The following is a 17,109-nucleotide window of genomic DNA, read 5'->3' as shown; positions in this document are numbered from 1 at the left end:
AAGGGTGGCAATTTGAAGAATTTCAAATATAACATTTTGATTTGTTTAAACACTTTTTTGTTTACTACATGATTCCATTTGTGTTATTTCATAGTTTTCAGGTCTTCACTATTATTCTACAATGTAGAAAATAGTAAAAATAAAGAAAAACCCTTGAATGAGTATGTGTTCTAAAACGTTTGTTTTAGTATACATACTAATATGAAATGCTCTGAGACCAGGTTGTGAAAAGGTTATAGCTCAACATAACATTTTAGCCAAAGACATTTTATGTTAGTGTCAAAATGTTGATGTGGATATTTGTTCTATGGGTGCGCCCTGAACTTAAACATGACTTGATTTCTCAAGGGCCAGGGCCAAAACATAAAAACAACAACTACTTCCACAAAACTGGATCTCGGGCTCAGGTGCAGTAGTAGACTATCCTATCATGTAGCATGTCAAATCCATAATATATTAACATATGGGTGTCTTAGTACATTCTGCCATATTGACTGGGAGTCACTGAAGGTTACAACATCATCATGTTAGGCCTATAATCTGAAATTCTGACAGTTTATTGAGCGAGGCTATTGATTGGCTTCCACACATCTGGTTTTTAATATGCTGCTGCTGAGTAACATGAACAGAATAACTTTCAATTACCTCGGAAATAGAATGTTCTGGATATATAAAGATGGTGAATGAAAGATATGGAGTGGGGTGCATGTGAAGTGTATTACGGTAGAAAGAAAGTCATCCATTTTACTATGTTAAGGGACATTTTGACCATGTTAATGCAGTGCTATTGTCAAAACACTATCCGAAAAATTCTAAACATTAAAATGTGACTTTTATCTGTACAATTGAAATAATATTTGCCTTGCATGAACCTCATAGAATTTCATCATAGGTTCTGTATTCTACAAGTTTCCTTACAAGTGTTGGCAGTGTTTTAGTCTAGATTGATTGACACTAGCGCCTTTTACATAAAAAATAAATAAAAATGGAGACCACTTTTACCATTACCAATGATATTACTTGATGTTGGACCCCACCTTTTTTATGAGAAAGAACATTACAGACATGGTTATCACTACCAGTAGACACATTAAATTAGCAGACATGAGAAGGTCATTAAAAAGCAGATGGATGACACAAGAGAAAAGCTGCTATGGCAACCCCCATCACCAAGCAAAGCATGAATCCCAGTGAACTCTAGGTGAAATAAAGGAGTGGGCATTTAGTTACCTTTTTGTTCCACTTCTATTTTAGGCATGAGGAGAGAAAAGAAGAGAGAGAGAGAGATACAGAATAGATTAATGATGCGATAATTGGCAAAAGAGTCAAGTTTACCTCAGCAGGTCAAACACATTGGAACAATAGCACAGTGGATCATGATGTTGGTTAGTAGCAGAGTAGTTGTGACCAAACATTCAATAATAAAGCTCTGGGAAGGAAATGTGTCGCTTGTCACACACAGCCTGTGGGGGAAAAGAGAGATTAAGTAATATCTTTAGACGCGTGAACACGGCTTTGAAGTGATGAGAACTCCAAGTTGGAGGGAGGGAGAGAGAGAAAAAACAAAAAACGCTAAATGACTTGTCCAGAAGTCAACTCCAGAGGCGTTCATTAAAAACTGCAGAACATACGGTTGCATTCCATATAGACTCCTTCAGTCTGGCTGAACGCTCGTTCAGGAGTCACACGAGAGGGAACACGAGAGCATCACGTGCAGATTGGAAGAACAAAAACACATTTTATTTAAATTGATAACTGGTGATTTATCACCAGTGGGTTGATAAGGCTATAACAATTAATAGCATATGGCCACCTCCATTATAGTGCGAGCAGGAGAGAAGGGACGCAAATGTAATCGTTTGTTCATATGGCAAATTCCCTTTGCAGATGCGAAACTGTCGACAACCATCACAAGTAATTGTTGAATCAATCATAACGACAGCAAACAAGCAAACCTGTGCCTATCTATGCTAGGGAAGCCGGACAGACAGACCAACAATGTCTATGTTTTTGTATGATTCACTTGTGTTACGTATGGATTCACGCTGCTATTCAACCTCCTCATTGTATACACTGATTGTATGGTCTTCTGGTGAGGAGTGGGCGGGACTTTAACGTACAGTGGCATGTAGCCCTGTTCGCCAGCCATGTGTGTCAAAGACTGTCCAGTGAGACTAAGTGCAATATTACTGTACGGTTTCAATTTGAACTTTATTCAGTAATCATTGTTGTAGATACCTCTAGTCGGTGTATGCTGGTATAGAAGGGCTTGCTTGCTGGTCTAAGACTTGCAAGCAAGTCTAAATGTAATATCAATACTGTATGTAGCAAAATGATTGCAGCAATTGTTGCACTTAAAAACTAGATGATTATCTAGACATGTATTTGCTGTAGGTCTCTGTGGTCTGTGCTTCGAAGTTTCCACTAGGTAAAGATCTTGGATCAGCTTCCCCTCCCCAAATTCTAACCTTAACCATTAGTGAGTGTAATAACCTGTCCAGGTACTGCGGTCGATAATTAGCCGACTGGCTAAAATCGACATTTTCCAAAATGTTGATTAACGTGCACCGTTCCTGTAAAAATAAAAGTAATAAAGTAAAGTTTAGGGGCAACTTCACCCTTAGGCCTCACTCTCCCTTATCTGAGATATCTACTGCAGCCCTCATCCTCCACATACAACACCCGTTCTGCCAGTCACAATCTGCTAAAGGTCCCCAAAGCACACACATCCCTGGGTCGCTCCTCTTTTCAGTTCGCTGCAGCTAGCGACTGGAACGAGCTGCAACAAAACACTCAAACTGGACAGTTTTATCTCAATCTCTTCATTCAAAGACTCAATCATGAATACTATTACTGACAGTTGTGGCTGCTTTGCGTGATGTATTGTTGTCTCTGCCTTCTTGCCCTTTGTGCTGTTGTCTGTGCCCAACAATTTTTGTACCCTGTTTTGTGCTTCTACCATGTTGTGCTGCTGCCATGTTGTGTTGCTACCATGCTGTGTTTTCATGCGTTGCTGCCATGCTATGTTGCTGCCATGCTAAGTCTTTCTTTATGTAGTGTTGTGGTGTCTCTCTTGTCGTGATGTGTGTTTTGTCCTATATTTTTATTTAATTCATTTTTAATCCCAGCCCCCATCCCCGCAGGAGGCCTTTTGCCTTTTGGTAGGCCATCACTGTAAATAAGAATTTGTTCTTAACTGACTAGCCTAGCTAAATAAAGGTTAAATAAATAAACTAAAAGAAATACTCCATAAGGTTCTAGTCTATAAGGGGCTGGTTCCCTGGTGGGGTTAACGGCAGGACAGGCATCTGCCCCCATGGGACTGCTCCCCTCCCCTAATGCTAGATCTAATAAAACCAAATTAACCCCAGTTAGCAGGGCAGTTCCTCCTCAAAACTGAGGGGGAAGAGAGAGGGGGCGGGGCACAGAGAGAGTCAGAAAGACATTTTAAAAAACAGAGAGAGGGTAGGAGAGGAAGAGAGTGAAGCACAGAAAGAGAAAGAAAGTGAGTCAAAACTGGATATTGAGGAAGAGAGAAAGGCACAGAGATACATTGAAGAACAAGAACAAAAGGGGAAGAGAGAGGGGGAGAGATTGAGAGAGAAGATTTAATTATGTTTTCAAAAAGACTCATACTGTGCCTGACCACGCACCGTTGATATGGCAACTCAATATATTCTGATCCCTTGTTGTTCGGGCTTGATCTTCACAAAGCGTTAGGAATGATCAATTCAGCCATATTTCAGCTACAGTGTATCAATGATGACCACAGCTTGAAACTGGGAATGGATGAGCACACAGAACACAAACACAGCGTGTTTGAGGGAATCAGTCGGAGCAAAGGCGAGAACTCATCTTGATTATTGAGGGCTTGTTTCCCAGATGTTCCAGCATGCTCAACGGAGAATCTCCATCGAAAATGAGTAGTTTGGGGTGCAAGGTGATTTCCAAATCAGTGATTCTGTGCAGTCTGACAGCAATGTAGTTGATCTCAAACAAGCATTATTTAACAACACACATTACGAAATGAATCTAGGTAAACAGACAATGTCAACCTCTCACATTAAACTCTAATCTTCCACCAGACCATTAGCTACCACACAATATAAAGGCAGGGTGTTACTGTATTTGTTTGAGTGATCGCTAGCGATTGCGAGGTAGGGTAACGGTCTATAACAAAACCCATTAGCGCTTTAAGAGATGGCGGGATGGCGAAGCGACGGACGACCAAGTAGCAGCGGGACACGCCGGGGATCTTCGTCGCAATACGCAGCCGCGTCCGTGGTTACACGTTACCCATGTTTCCTGTCATCGCTCGTCAGAACGGAATCTTCGGTGTACGTCCCCAAGGTCAAACATGAAATCTCTTGGGCTGTTTTAGATTATTTATCTAGCGGTGGCGTGGTTGGGATAGTAGCGACATAGCCGGAATATCTAAGTTCAGTGGCACTAAGATAAAAGAATGGAATGAAGGAGGGAATATGGAGAGACGGGAGAATTGATTCATATGAAAAGGCGCTTACCCCATTGTGACCTTAATACAATTTTGGTCATGGTTGTCATCGAGTCATTAAAATGCACTCTACTCACTCTCTCTTCCTCCCGCTCTCCCTTCCCCTCCCCAAGATAAGTGCAGAGGGAAAGAAACAGAAGACAATGTAAAACAGAGTGTACTAAGTGGACTGGCACAGCCAAGCGATCTTCTCAAAGCAGAATGGTTTATGGATATATCCTCTCCAAATCAGACTGATATGCCATGGATAGCAATGCATTTAGACAGTTTAGAGAGAGTATCATACAGAAATGCCACTTCAACAACTTTTAGCAGTACATTTATCTTGGTCAAGAAGAGGACCCTTATGAACCCTACTAGCGTTGGATCGACAACAGCTTCGACGTAGAACAGGAGCAGAAGTCTTCAGGGATACAACGTATGACCTTCCGGCACAGTGGAGTGAATGTAAAATGGCTTCCAGGCCAAACACAGCCTCTGCTGCACTAGAGTAGATATATTCATTGTCTATTTTCATATTTGGCCAAGGGCACAAACAGCAAGGTCTTTCCTGCTATCTGCTGAAGCAGAGGTCGTATACAATTATCCCAGAAATAGATTCCTAGTTGTTATTCCTGTAAATATACATGGTAGACATAGTGTCATGTGTTGATGGCTGTGATGGAGAAGATGGTGACCAAGGTGACGATACCTTTCGTTTCATTCTAATGTGTAAGATCGTCATCTACCACCGACTACGATGTCTAATATTCAACACAGCTGTAACTGCAGCATTTCAACACCAAGTAATTCACCATGCAAAACGCAGACCCGTCAAAAGGGCATATGGTCTCAAGTGAATCTAATTGGTCAAGCTGCCCTATCAAATCAAATAAGCCGCTTGGACACCCTATGCATTCTTATTAGGAAAATGACGTTGATATCTTAAGAGAATGTCGCTTTTTATGTAGAGGCATTTAGTGATTTCCATCAATATGGACAACCTTAACGCTATATGACACTGCAAATGAACACCGCATATTCATTTAATGTTGAGTCATGCCCCCCTCCGTCCTAAATAATAATACCATTTATTTGTAACACGCTTTTCAAAATCCCCCCAAAAATGTGACGAAAAAATACATGAAAATAATAATAATCAAAGTATTTAATACATGTACGCTACCGGTCAAAAGTTTTAGAGCACCAACTCATTCAAGGGTTTTTCTTTATTTTTACTATTTTCTACATTGTAGAATAATAGTGAAGACAATAAAACTATGAAATAACAAAAAGTGTAAAAAAATAAATAAAATAAAAATATTATATATATATATATATATATATATATATACTGTTCAAAAAAATAAAGGGAACACTAAAATAACACATCCTAGATCTGAATGAATGAAATAATCTTATTAAATACTTTTTTCTTTACATAGTTGAATGTGCTGACAACGAAATCACACAAAAATAATCAATGGAAATCCAATTTATCAACCCATGGAGGTCTGGATTTGGAGTCACACTCAAAATTAAAGTGGAAAACCACACTACAGGCTGATCCAACTTTGATGTAATGTCCTTAAAACAAGTCAAAATGAGGCTCAGTAGTGTGTGTGGCCTCCACGTGCCTGTATGACCTCCCTACAACGCCTGGGCATGCTCCTGATGAGGTGGCGGATGGTCTCCTGAGGGATCTCCTCCCAGACCTGGACTAAAGCATCCGCCAACTCCTGGACAGTCTGTGGTGCAACGTGGCGTTGGTGGATGGAGCGAGACATGATGTCCCAGATGTGCTCAATTGGATTCAGGTCTGGGGAACGGGTGGGCCAGTCCATAGCATCAATGCCTTCCTCTTGCAGAAACTGCTGACACACTCCAGCCACATGAGGTCTAGCATTGTCTTGCATTAGGAGGAACCCAGGGCCAACCGCACCAGCATATGGTCTCACAAGGGGTCTGAGGATCTCATCTCGGTACCTAATGGCAGTCAGGCTACCTCTGGTGAGCACATGGAGGGCTGTGCGGCCCCCCAAAGAAATGCCACCCCACACCATGACTGACCCACCGCCAAACCGGTCATGCTAGAGAATGTTGCAGGCAGCAGAACGTTCTCCACGGCGTCTCCAGACTCTGTCACATGTGCTCAGTGTGAACCTGCTTCATCTGTGAAGAGCACAGGGCGCCAGTGGCGAATTTGCCAATCTTGGTGTTCTCTGGCAAATGCCAAACGTCCTGCACGGTGTTGTGCAGTAAGCACAACCCCCACCTGTGGACGTCGGGCCCTCATACCACCCTCATGGAGTCTGTTTCTGACCATTTGAGCAGACATATGCACATTTGTGGCCTGCTGGAGGTCATTTTGCAGGGCTCTGGCAGTGCTCCTCCTGCTCCTCCTTGCACAAAGGCAGAGGTAGCGGTCCTGCTGCTGGGTTGTTGCCCTCCTACGGCCTCCTCCACATCTCCTGATGTACTGACCTGTCTCCTGGTAGCGCCTCCATGCTCTGGACACTACGCTGACAGACACAGCAAACCTTCTTGCCACAGCTCGCATTGATGTGCCATCCTGGATGAGCTGCACTACCTGAGCCACTTGTGTGGGTTGTAGACTCCGTCTCATGCTACCACTAGAGTGAAAGCACCGCCAGCATTCAAAAGTGACCAAAACATCAGCCAGGAAGCATAAGAACTGAGAAGTGGTCTGTGGTCACCACCTGCCGAACCACTCCTTTATTGGGGGTGTCTTGCTAATTGCCTATAATTTCCACCTGTTGTCTATTCCATTTGCACAACAGCATTTGAAATGTATTGTCAATCAGTGTTGCTTCCTAAGTGGACAGTTTGATTTCACAGAAGTGTGATTGACTTGGAGTTACATTGTGTTGTTTAAGTGTTCCCTTTATTTTTTTGAGCAGTATATATATATATATATATATATATATATATATATATATATATATATATATATATATATATATATATTCTTCAAATAGCCACCCTTTGCCATGATGACAGCTTTGCACACTCTTGGCATTTTCTCAACCAGCTTCACCAAGAATGCTTTTACAACAGTCTCGAAGTAGTTCTCACATATGCTGAGCACTTGTTGGCTGCTTTTCCTTCAATCTGCGGTCCGACTCATCCCAAACCATCTCAATTTGGTTGAGGTCGGGGATTGTGGAGGCCAGGTCATCTGATGCAGCACTCCATCACTCTCCTTCTTGGTAAAATAGCCCTTACACAGCTTGGAGGTGTGTTGGGTCACTGTCCTGTTGAAAAACAAATGATAGTCCCACTAAGCCCAAACCAGATGGGATGGCGTATCACTGCAGAATGCTGTGGTAGCCACGCTGGTTAAGTGTTCTAAATAAATCACAGACAGTGTCACCAGCAAAGCACCCCCACACCATAACACCTCCTCCTCCATGCTTTACGGTGGGAAATACACATGCAGATATCATCCGTTCACCCACACCACGTCTCACAAGGACACGGTCTTCAATTTGTACTCCAGACCAAAGGACAGATTTCCACTGGTCTAATGTCCATTGCTCGTGTTTCTTGGCCCAAGCAAGTCTCTTCTTATTATTGCAGTCCATGGTAATGTTTTCTTTGCAGCAATTCTACCATGAATGCCTGATTCACACAGTGTCCTCTGAACAGTTGATGTTGAGATGTGTCGGTTACTTGAACTCTGTGAAGCATTTCTTTGGGCTGCAATTTCTGAGGCTGGTAACTCTAATAAACTTATCCTCTGCAGAAGGCGTAACTCTGGGTCTTCCATTTCTGTGGCGGTCCTCATGAGAGCCAGTTTCATCATTGCGCTTGAAGGTCTTTGCGACCGCACTTGAAGAAACTTTCAAAGTTCTTGAAATGTTCCATATTGACTGACCTTCATGTCTTAAAGTAAAGATGGTCTGTCATCTCTCTTTGCTTATTTGACCTGTTCTTGCCATAATATGGACTTGGTCTTTTACCAAATAGGGCAATCTTCTGTATACCTCCCATTACCTTGTCACAACACAACTGATTGGCTGAAATGCATTCAAATGGAAATAAATTCCTCAAATTAACTTAAGGTGGCACACCTGCTAATTGAAATGCATTCCTGGTGACTTCCTCATGAAGCTGGTTGAGAGAATGCCATGAGTGTGCAAAGCTGTCATCAAGGTAAAGGGTGACTATTTGAAGAATCTCAAATATAAAATATATTTTGATTTGTTTAACCTGTTGGGCCTAGGGGGCAGTATTTTCACGGCTGGATAAAAAAACGTACCCGATTTAATCTGGTTACTAATCCTACCCAGTAACTAGAATATGCATATACTTATTATATATGGATAGAAAACACCCTAAAGTTTCTAAAACTGTTTGAATGGTGTCTGTGAGTATAACAGAACTCATTTGGCAGGCAAAACCCTGAGACATTTTCTGACAGGAAGTGGATACATGATGTGTTGAATTACCTTTAAGCCTATGCCATTGAAACACACAGGGGTTGATTAATGTTTTGGCACTTCCTATTGCTTCCACTAGATGTCACCAGCCTTTACAAAGTGTTTTGAGTCTTTTACTGTGAGATCTGACCGAACAAGAGCCATGGAATGGTGATGGCCGATTAGACTCTGGCGCGCGAGTTCATGTTGGGTACCCTCGTTCCAATACGTTATAAAAGAGAATGCATTCGTCCACCTTGAATATTATTCATGTTCTGGTTAAAAAAGGCCCTAATGATTTATGCTATACAACGTTTGACATGTTTGAACGAACGTAAATATATTTTTTCCCCTCGTTCATGAAGTGAAGTCCGGCGGGCTTAGATCATGTGCTAACAAGACGGAGATTTTTGGACATAAATGATGAGCTTTTTTGAACAAAACTACATTCGTTATGGACCTGTGATACCTGGAAGTGACATCTGATGAAGAGAATCAAAGGTAATGGATTATTTACATAGTATTTTCGATTTTAGATCTCCCCAACATGACGTCTAGTCTGTATCGCAACGCGTATTTTTCTGGGCGCAGTGCTCAGATTATTGCAAAGTGTGATTTCTCAGTAAGGTTATTTTTAAATCTGGCAAGTTGATTGCGTTCAAGAGATGTAAATCTATAATTCTTTAAATGACAATATAATATTTTACCAATGTTTTCTAATTTTAATTATTTAATTTGTGGTGCTGACTTGACTGCCGGTTATTGGAGGGAAACGATTTCCTCAACATCAATGCCATAGTAAAACGCTGTTTTTGGATATAAATATGAACTTGATAGAACTAAAAATGCATGCATTGTCTAACAATGTCCTAGGAGTGTCATCTGATGGAGATTGTAAAAGGTTAGTGCATCATTTTAGCTGGTTTTATGGTTTTGGTGACCCTGTCTTTGAATTGACAAAACATTACACACAGCTATTGTCAATGTACTCTCCTAACATAATCTAACTTTATGCTTTCGCCGTAAAACCTTTTTGAAATCGGACAACGTGGTTAGATTAAGGAGATGTTTATCTTTCAAAGGGTGTAAGATAGTTGTATGTTTGAAAAATTTGAATTTTGACATTTATTTGGTTTCAAATTTGCCGCTCTTGAAATGCACCTGCTGTTGATGGAGTGCACCACGGGGGGGACGCTAGCGTCCCACCTAGCCCATAGAGGTTAACACTTTTTTGGTTACAACATGATTCCATATGTGTTATTTCATAGTTTTGATGTCTTCACTATTATTCTACAATGTAAAAATAAAGAAAAACCCTTGAATGAGTAGCTGTTATAAAAGTTTTGACCGGTAGTGTACAGTGAGGGGAAAAAGTATTTGATCCCCTACTGATTTTGTACGCTTGCCCACTGACAAAGAAATGATAATTTTTTAACATTTTTGACATGCGCTTTTCTGGATTTTTGTTGTTGTTATTCTGTCTCTCACTGTTCAAATAAACCTACCATTAAAATTATAGACTGATCATTTCTTTGTCAGTGGGCAAACGTACAAAATCAGCAGGGGATCAAATACTTTTTTCCCCTCACTGTATGTTAGAATTTCGGGATCACAAAAATAATAATGGCTTCTGCAGAATGCTAAAGGCCTGAGTGACCTTGTAACCCTCTTAAGCCCTCGCTAGCCCTGCCCACGTGAACGACAGCTGTATGGATCTGCATTTAAATAATTAACATTTCACAATTCCATCATTATAGCGGCGAGGTGGCAGAATGGTATCATTAGGCGCTAATAGAGATTCATGGCTGAGCGGAGGCCATTTTGGTCATATTTCACCCTCTTTCCTCCCCTCCTTTCTTCCTGTTCTCTGAACCTAGGAGGGCACAGTGACTAGACTCCCACTTCTTAATTAATGACACAAATTAGAGGGCTTTGAATAGCATGTGCCTGGGGGGGGGCAGGATACAATTTCTATTATTTTTCCCTGAGGGGCGGGGGGGTGGGTTGGGTCCCGGGTACAATTGCTCGGTCTAAGACTCTGCCTCCTGTGCCTCCCTCTGCCTCCTTCCGCCCCTGTCCCTCTGCCTCACTCCGCCCCTGTCCCTCTGCCTCACTCCGCCCCTGTCCCTCTGCCTCACTCCGCCCCTGTCCCTCTGCCTCACTCCGCCCCTGTCCCTCTGCCTCACTCCGCCCCTGTCCCTCTGCCTCACTCCGCCCCTGTCCCTCTTGTATTCTCCTCTGTCTCGCTTCTCCTCTGTCCCCCATTTCTCCATCTCCCTCCCTCCCTCCTCTCTCTCCCTCTCCTTTTCTCCTCTATTGCTCTCCCTCCCTGGGAGCAGTAGCTGTGCTCTCTCATAACCTTGACAATGCAGGAAGCCGCCTGTGTGTGTGTGTGTGTGTGTGTGTGTGTGTGTGTGTGTGTGTGTGTGTGTGTGTGTAGAGAGAGAGAGTGTGAGCATTAGTGTGCGTGTGTTTTCAAGTGCGTGTGTGTGTGAACATTAGTGTGCGTGCGTGCGTGCGTGAGAGAGAGAGAGAGACAGGTGCAAAGACTTGGCGCACAGCCAACCAGTCATACACCAGGGAGAGGCAGCAGACAGACCGATAGAGGGGAAAATAACACAAGCAAAATAAATAAAGATTAAATACATTTTCAGGAACATGGACCGGAATTCGAGCAGAAATAACTTAATTTCACTTCCTGAACATGCCTTGATTCCAGAAACCTTGAAATTACAGAAGGGAAGCAGGAAAGTGAAAGCAGGCAGAGGGGAAATAAGAAAGCTTTTAGCCTGGCGATAAAGAGTGTTTGGTGAGAGAACACAGAAGAAAGAGGGAGCTTCATTACACCAGTCACACTGTAGGAACTCGGATTAGCAGGGAGATATCGCAGAGAGAGACCCCAATGAGGCCAATCTCCAATCAGAGTGATAGCCCTGGCACTAAGCATCCCTTGTGTGCGGGTGTCTCTTTTCTTTGAACTTAGCACCCCTTTCAAAAATGTGTGTGTTCATGCCTGTATCTGTGTGTGTGTGTGTGTGTGTGTGTGTGTGTGTGTGTGTGTGTGTGTGTGTGTGTGTGTGTGTGTGTGTGTGTGCCTGTGTTTGTGCGCATGAAGGACCAAAAGATAGAGGCCAGAACGAGGACCTGATAAATGACATGGCTATTAGTGGGGGAAAAGCATTTTTCCACATGCCCAGATTCACCTCTAACACCCCCATTTATCCACATTGGTAATCACACCCTTCCTGGGCAATTACTGACCCACTACTGGAACAATGCAGGAAAATATATGCATTAATGTCTACTAATTTCCCTTGCCTTTTCATGTATCCTCTATGGTAATCAAGTTACACTCTGTATCCTTGTTGAAGTGAGAAGTCTGTGCATTTAACACTGTATTAGTATTTATTCCTCTTAGTAAGTAGCCTTCGCCTGCTCACAGTTGGTTAAAATCACACGATGCACACCAGATGACATCCTCAGTCTCTCCGGATGATGTCATCGGAAAAACGCATCTATCTATTTGACTAGAAAACATAGAAACGCGCCATTTTCACATGGTTCTAGAGATGATCAATTTGATGTTGAACATTTTGGAATGTTCCCTTTAATCAATTAGCAACAATGTGATGAATTCATTACAAAACACAATGACTGTGGATCTGGGAGCCTACCAGTCAAAACCATGGACATCATCAGTTTCAGGTCAGTGTTCAAACCAATGACTGTGACATTCAAGATACAAGTCAGTGATTTTATTTCCCCCCTTATATTTGCATGCACACACTCACACACACACACACACACACACACACACACACTGTGTAAGAACATAAGCCATCATCATAAGCTTTCCCCAGTTGCAGGGTGGTCAGCTGTCACTAAACGATATGATAGCACTGCAATCCCCCTTTCACACATTAGGAGAGGTAGATGTAGTCATTCAGGTGACAAGACTCCCTGTCAGTCTGTAGGCTAATGCTGGTGCCTGCTGTGTGAATGCCTTATATACAACTGACGACTAGATGACTGACTGAGTTAGTTATATAGTGTTTATCTGATAAAGATGAATACATATGCAATTACACATCATAGGCTAGATATTGATGTCATTACTTGCAGTGTGAATGACAGAAGGTTACACTGACACAGACACTTTGTCTTTACCTCTTAAGCATTTAGCCAAGACTTTACGTTTTCGTGTCATCATTTTCATATCAAATCAGATTTGAAATCAATCTCGCTACAGGCCTCAGGGAGCCCGGCTGACTATGACAAAATGTCTGGTCAGCCAAACAGTCCGTTCACACAGGTGCTGTTTACTCAAGGTGTGACCGTGGCGTAATGGCTCCCGTAATGACACCACATTTTGCGGGGGCGGCATTGTAAACGATACCCACGCGCCGCATTGATTTCACATTTTTATCTGCCGTCTCAGCACCAGGCAGGTGCTGAGTGTTGTGCCAAAAAATAATCAGTTGCTTGATTCGGTTAGGCCGCCGAACCGGTTTCTGCTTATTAACGATTGATTGCTCGTCCATGCGGAAATAATTAGAAGCAAAAAGAAATAAATAAATGTCGGGAAAAAGTATGTGGCTGTGCGCCATGGCGTATAGCCGAGGACTGACTACCTTAGTTCAGCCAACTCAAAAAGGTCTTGATTTCATGATTACACATCTTGGCTTAGCTCGTGCACACAAGCCGTGTTCGGAGCTGGCGGGATCCCGCTGTGCATTGTGCCTTTTTTTTTTTTACAATGTATTTATTAGTGTGCAAGAACAGGAAAGCTCTGGTTCTACCTCGTATCGGGATTTCTCAGCAGAAATCAAGGTCAGTACATTCGCCATCTAATTAGTCATAGAGAGGTAGGGAGTTGGGAAAGGCCGATGCCAGGTTGCAACCCCCTCTTTTTCCTCCAAAGGGAGTTTGGTGTTCGGCCAAACATTCCACAAGGGACACTGTCGCCTTTTCAACAGGGGATGTGTTTTCTTTCATGACCCTGCGGGGAACTAAGGAGCACTCTGAGGTGTTATGACTATATGGATTCATTAAAGTTGTGAAAGAGTGGGGTCAGAGGGCTACAGAGAAACAGTGTTGACCTCTAAAAGATTGGGTTGGGACCTGCTCGTTAATAAAGAACGAAAGATTTGATAAGCGAGGGACGGGACTGACGGCAGCGGCGTCTTTCTGGAGACTTGAGAGAATTCGAATCAAGGGCCCGGTTTGAATACTCTTAAAGTGTATGCTTCCTTCCTCCGTCCTTGAGCAAACCACTGATTTGACACAATGTTTGATTGGTGAAAGCAATGCGGTGACACGCTTGCACTGATCAACCCATTCACGTTGTATAAGTGATTATTTCAAGGAAGGGTTGAAGGAGCGAGGCGTTTTAAGAGTATTCAAACAGGGCCTGAGAGTCAAGGTTATAGGTCATCATCACAACAGGACGACGGGCGCATCACTCATTCCAAAAGTTTAGCCGTAGTAATCCACAAACTGCATGGCAGAGCACGTCTAAACAAGGGAAGCACAGGGGAGGTAAGTGAGTGTTCTCGCGTTGGAGAAACACAAGTTCATGCTGACGCGAACATAAAGATGGCTTATATCATTGGCAATGTGGCAATATCAGAAAGTAGTTGTTTACCGACGAGAAGCGGTATAGAAGTAGAGTTGCTTTCTCCAAATTACTCTATTATCATGACACGCATGGGCTCTGCGCCAGCATGATTGCCTTCGACTCAGCACTGTCTTGTCGTCTTGGACCGACTAGAAAAAGGAAGCGCTTTTATCTCTAATGATTATTCCGACTATTGGTCTGCATCTCCCCAGATCACAGGCAAACACAGGTGTGGCTAGCTCCCAGAATAACCGCCATTACAATTCATGGTGTGAATTGAAATCACCAACTAATAAAAACAATATCATATGGCGTCAGATTGAAGCTCTCTGCAGCGTCTCATTCACTACTATTGCAGGTGTGGGTCTGATGGAGCCCTTCTCCTCTGCTGATGGAAGACGGAGAGAGGAGCTGTAACTTATTCTGACAGCGCCTGCTTTCAGCACCGGAATACTGATGAAAACGTCTTCCACAGGAAGAGAGAGATATAGGCAGAGAGGGCGCGAAAGAACACGAGAGGGAAAGAACGAGAGAGAAAGAACGAGAGAGAGAGAGAGAACAAGAGAGAGAGAACTTGTCAATCAGATATACTGTGGAGATTTTTCATCTGGAGGAAAATTCACACCATGGGTGGCTGGTCCCCTTATTAGTCTCTCAGTCAGTCTGTCTGGTGATAGGCTGGAGATGGGGTTGGGTGAGGGGGTATGGTTCTGGAGAAGGGTTGGGTGTGGGGGGCTGGTTTACCACCCATTCCTCCTTATACCATCTATCTGCCCATAATTGCCTCATCTCAAATCCACTCCTTTTCCCAACATGTTACTCATTTAACTGGCAATATGTAAAATCAGAAACAAGTCAGTGCTTTTGGCCATCCTAAATATTAGCCCTCTATGTCTTCTCAGTGTCTTGAGAAGCACTCACGTCAGTATTGCAGTATTGCAGCTAGTGATAGGAATGTATTGATGGATTCTGAAATGGAGTTGCAATTGTGATGCTGGGGAGGTAGTTGTAATCACTAGTGTTCGATACAAAACAAAACACTGATTCTGAGAAAAGAGAGCGGTGCTTACTGTAGGAGGGGTTGAGTCCAATGCTACCACTGAACAAATGGGTTGTGGCTCAAATATATCCAAGTACTGTATGGTGGATAATCTTACGATAAGAACCACCACCCCATGGAAATTAGAGCTTTTCTTTAAATCCAATATATAGTTTCTGACGGCTGCCTTTTCATTGCATAATCACCTCAGATTTTTGTATCTAGAAAACGTAGATAAAAGCACCGCAAAATGAAATAAATGAAATATCTGATATGTGACATTTGTTTAATTTCAAACACAGCATGATACTATCCATTTTCCAAAGGCACAAAGCCGGATGGCAGCAAATAGAATTCTCTTTAACTGACACATCCAGTTCATTCCAAATTACAATAGCTTCTAAATCCTATGTGGTTAGCTTTTGACACCTTCGGTACCACAGGCTTTCACAGTAAACAATGTTCTCTTTTCGAGGTCAGCGAAACAATGTGGGAGGTCGTATGATAATGGCCGTGCACTTCCAGTGACCACATCCTCTCTCTTCCTGTTCGTCTGTTTAGCCCGGTCTACACGCTGGGTATTCCATTCACACCCCAAACCTTTTTCCATTTCCGGTTCACCCATGGATACCTTTGGGGTGCTTCGGTCATGCTATGATGCCACTGTGGCTGGAAGGCATGCTGTTTTGAAGGTTTTAAAAGGTTCAGGCCTAGGTCTCTCATCCCATATACGAAGTGTGTTTGTGAAAAAAATGGCCTAGCTAGAAGCTAAGCTAAGACAATTGAGTTCTGTTGGAATTGAATTGAACACAGCAGCTAAAAACTTGACTGGATTTCGAATAAAGCTAAACTTCCTTTGATGCTAAAGGACTAACTTGATGGACACAGTTGGTAATAGCTCCGACAGCTCCGTTAGCTCCCTTCTCAATGCTTAGAACCGAGGCTGAATACTCAGAAAAGTATCAGTCGATGACCGATACAATATTTTCTTTTATGTGTGTGAGCAAATCAATTGACCAATTGCAAAACATCTGGGTATGTTTCAACATCAAATAGGGCTATTTATGTGGTTTATCATTAAAAATGACCTCCACTAACAGAGAAGTCTGTCTTGTCAGCTGTCTAAAAACACTGTTAAAGGAAGAACAGGTGGAGTAAGAATGACATTAACATCGAAATGTCAATGTTGATTCATGTATGGATGATAGCCCTTTGAAGTATAATACTACATTCAATCTTAATCTAGCTTGAATCCAATGCCTCACCAGATCCCCATAGCAATCAATACAGTGCACATCAGAAATCTAAAAACATGTATTTCTTATAAGCCCAATATGGCATGTGCTGGAATATCATTGACAATGTGTTATTCATACATGAAGATACAAAATGATGAGTTGGATAAAGGAGAAAAATATCTCAGACATTCACACAGATATTGTCGGAGATAAAATCGACCAGGGTTTGGAATAAAGGTAATCATTTTGACACGCTAAAGTGAATTTGAACTTTCATTTTT

The 17,109-nt window shown here is 42.4% G+C and overlaps 1 protein-coding gene across 13 annotated transcripts in view; it reads right to left on the bottom strand.

The window, feature by feature from the left end:
* The window catches only part of LOC106608716 (adhesion G protein-coupled receptor L3), a 314,019-nt gene that overhangs the window by 162,291 nt on the left and 134,619 nt on the right, over positions 1 to 17,109 (bottom strand). The gene's annotated exons all lie outside the window — the stretch shown is intronic.

This window comes from Salmo salar, chromosome 07 (genome assembly GCF_965601325.2).
Source record: "Salmo salar chromosome 07, fSalSal1, whole genome shotgun sequence".
Taxonomy (NCBI): domain Eukaryota; kingdom Metazoa; phylum Chordata; class Actinopteri; order Salmoniformes; family Salmonidae; genus Salmo; species Salmo salar.
This window is presented reverse-complemented; position numbering and strand designations above follow the sequence as displayed.